At 43.2% G+C, this 12,830-nt stretch overlaps 1 pseudogene; it reads right to left on the bottom strand.

Annotated features, from left to right (window-relative positions):
- Positions 1–11,145: 11,145 nt before the first annotated feature.
- Positions 11,146–12,126, bottom strand: LOC147455973 (uncharacterized; annotated as a pseudogene).
- Between the last annotated feature and the right edge of the window lie 704 nt (positions 12,127–12,830).

The following is a 12,830-nucleotide window of genomic DNA, read 5'->3' as shown; positions in this document are numbered from 1 at the left end:
ATCCCCAATGTAATGGTATGAATGAATGGTTTAATGGAGAGATCATAAGGATGCTTAAAAAGATGACAAAAAATAATGTAAAGACTTGGGATTTAGAGCTATCTTATGCTCTATGGGCTTACAGGGCTGCCACCAAATGAGGTACTTGTTTCTCTCCCTTCCACCTAGTTTTTGACAAAAAGGATTTGCTTCCTATTGAAGTGGAGATACTAGCTTTGAGGCTGATGCTAAGCTTGGTGATGAGCTTGGTAATGCACTCAAAACGATGCTTTTGTATTTTCAATGTGCACAATTGGAAAAGATGCTTTCTTTTGAGCATTATGAACATGTATTGAGAACAATGAAGCGAAGGCAAATGAGAAGGTGAAAGACAAAGACATTAAGAAGGGTGACATGGTTCTTCGTTACAATAGCAAGCTTGATAATACTTTTCAAAAGAAGTTTCAAATCAGATGACAAGGTCCTTTCTTTGTTTTAACACATTTCCAAATGGCATATATCAGCTTGCTGACTTGGATGGTACACCACATAAAGCACGTGTGAATGGCTATACAGGTTAAAGAAGTATGCCGCAAGGTTGATGATTGTGGTTGCACGGTTGATTATTGTGGTTGAGGGTGAGTCTTCATATAAATAATTTTATGATTGTCTGACTGATTATGAAGATGAATTTAAGGCTCCATAACTTGGTTTACATGTTCTCCTTTCTGCTGTTGATAATGAATGATCCAGGCTAGGATGTGGCAAACTATGTTGAGTGCATTTCGAACACCCCGTTTTTTGTAAATTTGTACATATGGGCATGCTGTCCAATGTCAAAAGGGTGTGTGGGATTTATTTTTTTGGGTTTCTTAAATTTATTTATCAAGCACATGTACATGTAGTGCAAGTCGCTTGACTAGTGGCAGCTGTCTGGTTGCCTTGAGTGCCCGTAAGTGAGTTTCTTGAAGTGTCACTTCTATATAACTAAAACTCGTGTACAAAAATAAAAAAAATTCATCCAGATATCATAGTTTTGCAGGTATTGGGTCTTTGTGCCTCATCTATGCATTTTGCATGCAACTTTTTGCCCTCAACTAGCCTTACCTACATATAGTCAGGCCATGGAAGCTTGCTGTTTGAGCCAATTCCGCACATAGAGGTGCATAGATATGAAATTTGTGGTCTTCAAAAGTTTTGTTTTTTAACAACAGAGAATATTTTAGGCTTGAAATTATCCTTTTTGGAGTTGTGATTTGGGAGATACAATCTACTTCTTGCAGGTACAAGATAATGGTAGCTCGCAAGCAAATTGGTGTAGTGTGAGTTGTGAAAGCTCGTTTATTTTATGGTGTGTATACATTTTAAAATTTTCATTTAGAAGAGTATAAGTTATTGCATGAGTTACCTAAGCACACGTACCAGACATAAAGTGCAAATATAAAAAAAAAACTGACACTTACCAGTTGACATGCTATGTCTATGTTACTATCAATGGGCTCATCTTCACTATGAGGAAACCCCAAAGCCTGTATGGTGTCTTTCATGTCTATTGTGACTTTGAGCTCCATTAACTTCCGTGCATCCACATCATTAGTCTGCAACTCCTTCTTAGCTGCTTGCAACCTTTGTCTCATGCTCGTGAAAATTGGAGTGACCTTCGTGTTTTTCACATTCAAAGCCCTTGCAAATTCCAATCTCTATTGCACACTTTTGAGATTATGTTGATAAGAAGAAGAAGGAGAAGAGAAGAAGAGGAAGGGAAAGGGTGCGCCGTGGAGAGGAAGAAGAAGAAAAAGAAAAAGAAAGAAGGAGAAGAGAAGAAGAAGAAAAAGAAAGAAAGAAAGAAAAAGAAAAAGAAGAAATACAAGAGAAGAAGAAGAAGAAAGAGAGAAAGAAAAAGAAAAAGAAGAAGGAAAAGGAAGAGGTGTGGCGAGCTTCGGGAAAGAGGGTGCTCTCTCCAGCTTGCACAAAAGCGACCTTGGCTCGTGCTCCGCTCGCAGCAAGCAAAGCTCTCTCAAGCTTTTTCTCACTCTCTCTCGTCCTCGGTTAAGAGCAAAGGGAGAAGCTCTCTCTCCCTCTCAACCTTGATACAACAAAGTGAACGAAGAAGTGAATGAGTTCGAAGGAGGAATAGGGTAATCCAGGAAAGACAAAGTCTTTCTCTCTCACTTTCAACCTTGGTGAAGTAAGGAAGGCGGAGCGGGAGAAAATTGGTGAAGTAAGGAAGGCGGAGCGGGAGAAAAGTGGTGAAGCAAGGAAGGCGGAGCAGGAGAAAAGTAAAGAAGCGGAAGGGCATGGCATGCGAGGACTAAGGAAATTGTGGGGGAACGTAAGCAAAGGGGGAAGGAGCAAGAAGAAGGCGAAGCTTGAGGAAGGCTCGTGTTCTTTCTCTCTCTCGAGCTAGTTCTCGTCAAGGCAAGAAGCAAGTAAACTTGTTGAGGTTGAAGCGAGTAAGCTTGACAAAGGGAGAAGCTCTCTCTCCCTCTCAACCTTGATACAACAAAGGGAACGAAGAAGTGAACGAGTTCGAATGAGGAATAGGGTAATCAAGGAAAGACAGTCTTTCTCTCTCACTTTCAACCTTGGTGAAGTAAGGAAGGCAGAGCGGGAGAAAAGTGGTGAAGCAAGGAAGGTGGAGCAAGAGAAAAGTAAATAAGCGGAAGGGCATGGCATGTGAGGAGTAAGAAAATTGTGGGGGAATGTAAGCAAAGGGGGAGCGAGCAAGAAGAAGGCGAAGCTTGAGGAAAGCTCGTGTTCTTTCTCTCTCTCGAGCTAGTTCTCGGCAAGGCAAGAAGCAAGTAAACTTGTCGAGATCGAAGCGAGTAAGAGTTGAGAAGGCGAGCTTGTTCTTGAACCAAAGCGAGAGAAAAAAACAGGAGAAGGCAAAAGCAAGGTAAGAAGCAAGAGGAAAGCACGGGGCAGTGCAAAGCACACAAAGCAAGGTAATTGATAGCTTTATGATTGAGGCAGTGAGAAAAGTCGAAGCTTGCAGAATCCGTGAGGTATTTGAAGCAGATAAAGCGACATGAGAGAGTTTCCATCACCGTCATCAGCTAATGTTTGATTAATCATTCTGTCAAGCCCGGTGTCGTTAACGGCCCAATTAATTCTGTAAAGTGGGAGCTTAAACTCCTAGTTAGCAGATGATCCAAGTGACGGTGCTGTTAACAGCCCGCCTTGGCTAAGGACTAAGTTGTACTCAAAGTAATATTCAATTAATTGATGATTGCAGTGATTGGCAGAGATGTCAGTGTCTCTTGTTCTCTCTCTTTAACACCTCCCACAGCCAGAGGCCCGGCGCTTGCCCGGCTCACGTAGCGAACACATATCCCTCGACATCTTTGGTGAGCTCAACGCGAAACGAGCGCGGGTGGGAGGTAAAGATGGAGAATTTAGAGCAGATGATGAAGATGATTGCAGAGTTAAGTGCAAACGATTTTGATGATAAGTCAACTGTTCCAAATTTTTCAAAGATGCTTCAATCGGTTCAAGGATCTCTGCTTGAGATAGAGACCATAAAGAAGAAAAATCAAATGGATGAAGCTTTATATGTAGTATACGACGAGAGACAACTCTTTGATGGATATGATCCAGAGGGCTACCTACAGTGCTATGAGCTGGAGACCAAGCACTAGGAGAAATATGAACCTTGCATGGGCCTTGTAAGGAATCCTAATTTTTAGGGATTAAGGCTAATGTTGTGTGGGGTTTAGGGGGCAAGGGCATTGAAGAAGGTAGTTTTGAGTAGGCTTTTCTAGCCTTTTTTAAAGACAAATGTAGGATGTGGACCTAAAGGGTTACTTTCTCTCTCTAGCTTTTTTTAAAGTGAAGGAAGCATAGGGGTGTGTCCACATTAGCAAAAACGTGGGTCACAAAGAGACAAAATTTGATTTTTTTTTAAAATATCATTTTTACTTGTTTTTTACTTAAAACTCCCTCCCAACATATATATATATATATCCAAAAATCATTTTTTGACCCATTTTTTAACCCACAAGCTTAGAAAGTCCATTTTTTCAAAAAACTTTTCCCCCAAAAAGTAATAAACATTTTGTTCTCTCCTCCTCCTCCCTCCTCCCTCCTCTCTCCCTCTCCCTCTCCTCTCCCTCCCTGCCCCTACCTTCCTCCTCCTCCCCAATCTCTCCCTCCCCCCCCTCCCTCCTTCTCTCCTCCCATCTTCCTCAACCTCTCTACCCTTCCCCCTCTATCTTTTCATCATTTTCTTCCTCACGCAACAGCTTATATGGTGCTCACGAACATCACAAATGGTTTGCTTCCACCACCACGTACTCCGCACACCAAAAGCATATTCGCTCACCCACGGCATTTGCACCGAAGACCACTAGTGAAGGTGATGAAAGGTCATCACAGGAACGTCGCACCGCTTGTGAGACCAATGTTGACATTTGGGTGGATGGCCATTTGTACTCTTACGATCCTATAAGCCGCTTCCATCCACCGTTTAACAGCCTTTCCACATTTCTTCAATTTCTTGGGAGGGGAGAAGCAGGCTTGTTAGGCTATTGCAAGTGGTTGTGTATGGATGCAGGTGCTTCTTTGCATATGTGGATGCACGAATGTCAAGCTCTTCACCTCAAGACGACGACATTACAAGAGAGTGTTGTCTCTTCGGAGAGGGTAGTTAAAACTCTTGAACAATAAATGAAAGAAAAGGAGTCCCACATCCAGAAGCTTACCAACACCATCACATACTTGAAAGAAATACCCCTTGGTGCAAGGAAACGCAAACGCACGTATTCATCCATTGAAACTCTTGCACATTCGGGAGGAGCACGCAAATGACAAGTTACAGCCACAAGGTGATTTGGTCTTTACTTGCATGATGCATTCTTACTTCACACTATTTTCTAACATTTATGTTTATTTGTTGCTAGAAACTTCATCCAAGAGAGATGCGGTGGAACAAGCCAAGATGATCGAGTCAACCTTCTCACTAGTTGTCTCAATACCCAGGACGTGATTTCTATCTTACAATCACCTGGAGGTAAGCACATTAAGGATGCAGTCACCAAGGACCTTATGCGTAAATTAAGAAATGTGGTTATTGATGATGACGTTCAACAAGCTTGTGATGAGCAGCACCAAAGCCTATCAAGCTATTTTCCAACTCCTAAAGGATGACCTCAACGAACATGGCATTGTGGAAAACCTATTTCTCATTCCTCACAAGGTCAAGCTCGCAAAGAAGGCCACAAACGAAGACGTGTTCTCCCGCATTGGGACATACCTACACATTGAGGACACAATGCCAACTTCCCTTTATGCTTCGTGTGCAACAAAGACAAGGGGAAAAGGTAAGAAACAATCCATAAGACCTTCGGAGAAGGGCTTTCCTTACACAATGTAGAACAATATTTTTGTGGATCTTAGAAGGCTTCAAGAAGCCATGCTTAGATTTTACGAGTTACCTGAAGAAGGTGACACACTTTACTTTTTTCTTTGGTATTATTCTTATCATAGACTCTGAAGTTTAAGGTCTTAACACTATTTATTTTGTAGTGCTTGGCACAAAAGCTGCTTTTGTGCTGAAACTCGATGAGTGTCAAATAGTGAAAGGCCGAAGGTTAAAGAGGCTAAGTGTCACTCTAATGAACAAGGCCCTTCTGCAAACCAAGCGAAGGGATTCAGTCGAGCCATCTCCCACCCCATCTTTTAGCGTGCAATTAGAGAAAGACATTTGGTGGTTGGGTGCTATTGAGGTGCCCAAAGAGACCTATGGAGTACTTTCATGGATTTTTGAGAGAACTCCATGGATCACAGAAGTAATACACTCCCAAATTGCAGGTCAGAAGTTGTAGATTGAGGGTTTTGATAGTTATGATGTGGAGTGGCACTTAGGTGGGGATTTGAAGACCATAGAGTGTTTGCTTGGCTACAAACAAGGGGCTTCTTCTCTCATGCGTTGTCCATTTTGCACTCGAGGGTACAAACCTAATGGACAAAAATCACATAAGAGCACTGCAAAGGCCGGTTCCATGCTTCCATGGCAAGGGCATGGAGAACAAGGGTTAGATTGTCGTGATGTCGGAGATGAAGGTAGAAAATGGGAAGCGTCTATTCTGAGATGTCCCATGCTCAATGTCCCAGACCGTGATCAAAAGGACCACGCTTGGAATCCAATCTTTCAATTTCCTCTATCAAATGTACATTTTTTGTACATTACACGCATTCATGATAGGCTATTGAAGCTCCACATTGACTATGCTTTCACAATGAAACCGTTGAAAAAGTCCCAGGAAGCGATCGAAAGAGTGGAGGTACTCTTGAATTCCATTGGCTGTCACGGTGGAAATGTGTCTATCATTGCTGTAAAGAACACAGGGGAGTCCCATGAAATTGCTCAACAAGTGTCAATGAGTGGACAAAAAGCTAGACACTTTTTGAAGAAAGTTTCCCAAGGAAAGCCAAGTCGATATGATGCTCAAAACAACTCCAACCAGTAGGCAGGTAACCTTTGGGAGCTTTGGAAGGAGTTATGCAAAGCTACAACCGACAATGATTCAAATGGCGGGCTTGCAAACAAGCGCAAGCAAGTTTGGGCACATTTTGATAAAATGGTCAAGCTTATGGGCCTTAACAACACAACAGAAGAACAATGCCAATCATTTAAAGAAGCCTTGGCGGATTTTACCAAGGTCTTCACCCTTTCTTGGGGTGAAAATAACATCACACATTACATGGTAAGTCATTTTACATGGTGTATTCATTACAAGGGATTGTTTTTATTTAATGATGTGGATCATTTACTCATGTGAACATCATATCTTGTTTGCGCATGGTGCATTTTTTATGCACAAGTATGGATCGCTTGAAATTTTTAGCACTCAAGGCATGGAGAAGTACCATTATCGAGCAAGGGGTGTGTACTTCAAAAATACTCGACATGGTGGTGGAATGGTGCAAACCAATTACTTGGAGGAGATGTTCAATTGGTTTTTTCGCACAACATTTGCTCGTAAGCTCACAATGGAGCATGCGCGACAATCCAAGATTGCTATTGAAGTGCGGAAATGGAGTCGTCAAGAGCATAGCAACAAGTGGAAAATGTCGCAAGGTCCCACCAAGCATGCTGCATGGCGACGATGCAGAGTGCGACAAGGATCAAAGTGGATACTGCGCGAGTCACTAAACGTGAACGCAGAGTCCAACTCTTAGCGACATGTTTATTTTAAAAATAATACTTTTTTATAAAAAAAAGTGTGAACAGGCCCTTTTTAAATGGGCCCTTATAAATATTGCATGCTCTCATAAACCACTCATTTCTTAAGAACATGTGAGCTCTTACCAACGAAATGGCGCGCACCAAACAAACCGCGAAAGAGCATTCACCTGCCAACAAAAACACCCTCCAAGGATCTGAGAAGCCATCATGACTTAAAGACACAAGAAAACGCCCACGAACACCTGGCCGTTCCAGGAACTCATCTGGTAGTGGGCATGGTGGTAGGGCACGAGAGTCATCGAGGACTGTTGAATCTCCACCTCCTCAAAATATAACACCTAGAAGTAGAATGAAGCAACGTGCCCAGCACTGGAGAGAAGAAGAGGGCCAGCAAACAACAGAGTCCGATAAGGAGCAGCCGTCGCGCCACCAATCACAAGCAGGACCATCCAGGACTCGGGTGGTCCATACACACACTGAATCAGAGAGTGAGCCACCATGGCTGCGAGATAAAATACTGCGCACACACCGGGTGGCCGTTGGGGGGAGGACATTGCCTCGAGGCTAGGGAGCTCTCCCCACACGACAAGATTGACAGCCAAGGGAAGAGGAAGAATCAGAAGAGGCTGCAGAACCAACCACTAAGCATGTAAACAGGCGCAAGTCTAAGTTTTTCAAGAATCCTAAACGCCGCCCGCCAGCAAATATGCAAGTGCCCCCAAGACAACCGCAGTGGCGCCGAAAAATAGCAAGGGCATTTGCAAAAATCTTCCACTACCAGAAGACAACACAACCACAGCGGCGCCAAAAAATAGCAAGGGCATTTGCAGAAATCCGCCACTACCAGAAGACGACGGAGCTTTTGATTTGACGTGCCCCCTTTGCTCGCACTGTGAAGAAGGTGCTTCAAAGCTATGGAAATCAGTATAGAATGCAAGCAATAGTGCTAGATGCTATTCAAGAAGCTGCAGAGGCCCACATCATTTTGGTGTTGGAAGATACCAACCTATGCGCCATACATGCAAAGCGAGTGACAATACATCCAAAAGATATGCATCTTGCACGTCGATTGCGATGAGACTTTGAGTATTAGCTGGAGTTACCCCTCTTTTTGTATTGCACACCCTTATCTTTGTAATGATTTGACTTTCCAATGACAATATGATCAACAGTTGTGTCTACTGTGTCTATTATCTTTGTAATGAAATGACCTTGTAATTTCAAGTTCTGTATGTAATTTCAGTCAATTTCAGTAAATTTGTGCTTTTTAAGTACCCTTGGGGGTAGATAAGCCTATAAGGGGCAAAAAAAAACCTGGCCACAAGGGCGCGCAAATGGCCCATCTATCAGTTTTGGATGGGCCATTTGCGCGCCCTTGTGGCCAGGCTTTTTTTTGCCCCTTGTAGGCTTATCTACCCCCAAGGGTACTTAAAAAGCACAAATTTACTAAAACCTATTGGTTTTGCAACATTATTTTACATGGATCCTTGTGGACACCCTTTTTTGACCATTTCAAGCTTTGAATTCCCTTTAGGATATAAAAAAAAAAAACATATTGTGAAACCAAGTGTCTATGCAACATTAATTTGGATTTTTCAAATGTCCAATGTAATTGGACTTTTTGGTGCAGGGGTGTACTAGGTAGAGCTAAAGCAGGTGATAGTGTGTCGGAAACTTCATTTCATAATTAATTTCACCTTTTCTAGTGTCCTTGAGTGTGAACATATGTTGGAATTGCCATAAAAAGGGTGCATCTAAATTAATGATGCAAAACCAATTTATTTCAATAAATTTGTGCTTTGTAAGTATCCTAGGGGGTAGATAAGCCTACCAGGGGCAAAATAAAGCCTGGCCACAAGGGCGCGCAAATGGCCCATCCAAAACTGATGGATGGGCCATTGGCGCGCCCTTGTGGCCAGGCTTTTTTTGGCCCTTGGTAGGCTTATCTACCCCCTAGGGAGCATAAAATACCTAAATTTACTGAAATTGACTGAAATTACATACAGAACTTGAAATTACAAAGTCACCAATCAAAACAATTTTCATATCACCAATTGAAACAATTTTCAAGATTGACAAATCACATTCAAAAGAATTTGCAAGATAGAGAGACAATTTCAAATATTTTTTATTACTTCCAAAACGGTGATTTTACACCATGTATCTAAGGAGTTCATAATTTTTTTGACCATTTCCTAGCGCCTATTTTGCACGTAAGGCAACTCCCCAGTCAAGAGGGACTACGCTATGGCCTTTGGGTCAGTTGATCCAATGGAAGCATGTATCCATATCTGGGCAAGCACTTTACCACGAAAGCCAGTGCCAAACGGTGTGCATACAAGGGATCTACGCACTAGGAACACTTGATGTGCAGTTTGAGCAATGGTGCTCAAACACAAAAACTTGCTCAAAGCTTTTAACGACCAAGTCATAAAATGGGCTTGGGGAGTAAATTCATTATGGATAATGGCCACATCTCCAGGGGGGGAGTTGTCCTAGGTAATGCGCAAGGGAAGCTTGAGGTCCAAAGCCCATCCGCTTGCCACCCGTCCTTGCAGCAAAATCATCAACCTCCACAACATCCTGTCATAAACCGATGAAGGTTGAGAAAAAAGACAATGAAGGATAAAATAGTAACATGAAAATTAGGATACAGTTTACCTCCTGCTCCTTGTCGTCCTCCTCCCTGTTGCCCTTTGCATCCAAGTCAATGCTCCTATGCACCACAGATACGACCTTTGGATCATCAGATGGGAGGTTGCATAATGGCATAGGCATCCTAGCAGCCCCAACCTTGGCTAGCGTGGATTGGAATTCTTCATCAGCCATGTGCAACTGCTTTGCTGCGAGGACCTCCGCACATACAACTGCAATAGTGTCAGCAACAGAGTCCCCATTTGGCAAGAGCTTGCTTTCTAGGGCATCTGGCATATTGTCTAAGGGACATTTGGTGATGTTGCATAGCACGCTCAAGCATTCATCCATGCGCAGGCCAAATGATTTCTCCAAATCATGCAGGAACACATACTCCTCCCCATCCACTAACACTAAGGAGAAGCGGTTGATTTCTACCTCTGGGATAGCCACATCCGTCAGTGGTAGTGACACTGGAGTGTCACTAGGGCCAGCCGCAACTATGGATTTCTCAACCACTTCCTCAAGACCCCTAGGGTACTCGAGCCGGTGTTCCTTTCCTTCCACTGCAGGGTTCATGGGGATAACATGTTGCTCCTTGGTGTCCTTGATAAAGGACCCAACCTGAAGGTGTGGTAAGCGGAGCTCCTCCAAATCAGGTTCCTCGCTCACCAAGAAGATAAATGTTGCGAGCCGAAAAAGGTACTCCACCCCCAACTTGCGCTTCTTGAGCGCTGACACTCCTGGGGCTTGCTCGTCCAAGTAATGGCCTACATCGGTTGCAATTTCTTGGAATCGTTGCAACCGCTTGGAGAATGGGTGATCACCTTTTTGTATATAGCGCAAAAGATCGCAAGGCACCCAGATCCCTACATGTGGGGGGATAGATACATAATATTTTGTGATGTGCTCTTCCATGAACGCAAAATCTTGGCAAATGCATCCATGTGAAGGGCAACTGTGGCATCAAGGTCAGGGAGACGAGTAAAAAAGGTGTGGAGGTCCAACTTCCCTTTGTATTTGGTGTCCTCGAGGAAGAGGATGAAGAGTGACAAAGGGGTGGATGTGGCTGCAGATGCAGAGGCTGTGGAAGCATCCATGTCTAGTCTGGGGTGTAGATAGAGAGTGGAGGAGCTCAAGAGTTGCAAAAGTGAAAATAGTGAATGAGTTAGGTGGCCCCCCTTTTATAATGGACCCTTTTTTTAAGACATTAAAAAAAAAGGCACTTTCACCAAAACATGATTTCTCATCCCAATGCAAAAGATTATATTCAAAGGCATGATTTGCCGAAGCAAATCATGTTGATTACAGTGGGGATCAGTTTGAAAATTGCAAGAGTTACAAAGTTATAAGATCGATAGCATAGTTCCATCCATCCCTCAGTCCTCCTCGACCTTCAATTTGTCTTCGATTTTCTTCCCAATCTGCGGACATTCATTACAATAAGCATCCAATGATCGATAAACCATGATGTATTGAAAATGTGGTGGAAGGATTCTCACCTTGTGACCTTGTAAACGAAATTGTGCTTGTTGAAGGGCCTCAAAACCCATAATAACCAAATGTTCTAGAACATTACTGAGAGTCCAATGCTTGTTCACTTGGATTGCCTCCAAATCATCATTGGGCATCTTCACTACAATGTCAAAGCTTTCAATAGCGCCGTCTACACTCTGTAAGGGAGTCCACACTCCAAGCTTGCGCATCCAACGATCATAGTGAAATCGTATGTACAAGGAGGTGTGGAATTTCAAATAGTGCATTCCAATACCTGAAGCTCCAACCTTACAACGGTACCGGTCCCCGTTGTGCATGCCCTCCACAAAACTCCAGTCCTCTTCTAAAAGCCTTTGTAATTCCTCGTAATGCGCATCCTTACATACAAGCATTGTGGTAGTCTCCACAAATCCAAACTCTTTAAAAATGTGCACAAAACAATGAATAGGCAAACACCAACTCAAGCACACAGAACTAGAAGCTTTAGAGTATTTCAAAGAGTTTTGGACATCCATTATCATCTTTTGCCTGAAAGATGCTACCGACCACAAATTTGGCACCGACCACTCCATACTTAATAAGGAAGTTACTTTGATGGGTTCAAGCGTTCCAAGCGCTTGTGTAGAAGTAGGGACAATATAGGAGTGAGAATAGAAGAAAATCCTTCTTTGAACCAGTTTGGTTGGGCAAAGATGTGGGAACAGTATTGCTCCAATATCCGCATGTATAGCATTGAATGTGCCGGAGAGACTATGTAGTGGCTGCTCCTCCACCAACGTGGATGGAAATATGACTATAAAATGCATGACAAATCTTAAGTATGAATCCATAATAACATTACACTGTGATTTCAGACCTAGCTTTGTATTCTCAAAACATGTACTTACAATGTGTTGGAAATCGAGGTGGTTGTTGCAAATGCATGGTTGACATTGAGAAAACATGTTGCACAATGGCTACGGCCCCCTTGTCTTTGTGGTTCTTGAAGCCAAGGAGCTTTCCTTTCCAATGAAGATCCAAGTTTGCATGATTCCACACACGATAAGAGCCAATAGCAGATGGTTGCATGTATACCCAAGCACCTTTGGGGAACTCTTGTGGCACCCACTCATCATCTACACCTCTAGTGTTGTGGCATGCAAGTGTTGTGACCTCATCCTTTGGCCGCCTTTGCGAAGTAGAGTTGGCCATGGTTGAGCAAAGAAAACTGGGAGGAGGAGAAGGACCTTGCTTGTTGCTACAATGTAGGTGGGATAAAGTGATATGAGAAGGTGGTTAACCCTTGTGGCAATGGGAGGAGAAGGTGGATAACCCTTGCTTGGTGTGGCAATGGGAGGAGAAGGTGGATAACCTTTGCTTGGTGTGGCAATGGAACGTGGTAGGGGAGGAGAGAGGAGCTTCCTTGCTGCAACAATGGAGATGGTGTAGAGAGAGAGAGAGTGTTGGAGTAGAGGATGAGTGTGATGGTTGCAACCAAGGAGGGGTTGGAAAAGGGGTTCTAGAGAGAGAAAATCACTTTTTGCCTAAGAACTAC

Source organism: Adiantum capillus-veneris, chromosome 6, assembly GCF_014529385.1.
Source record: "Adiantum capillus-veneris isolate H3 chromosome 6, ASM1452938v2, whole genome shotgun sequence".
Classification (NCBI taxonomy): Eukaryota; Viridiplantae; Streptophyta; class Polypodiopsida; order Polypodiales; family Pteridaceae; genus Adiantum; species Adiantum capillus-veneris.
The sequence above is the reverse complement of the archived record's forward strand: the minus strand, read 5'-3'. Positions and strand labels throughout refer to the sequence as shown.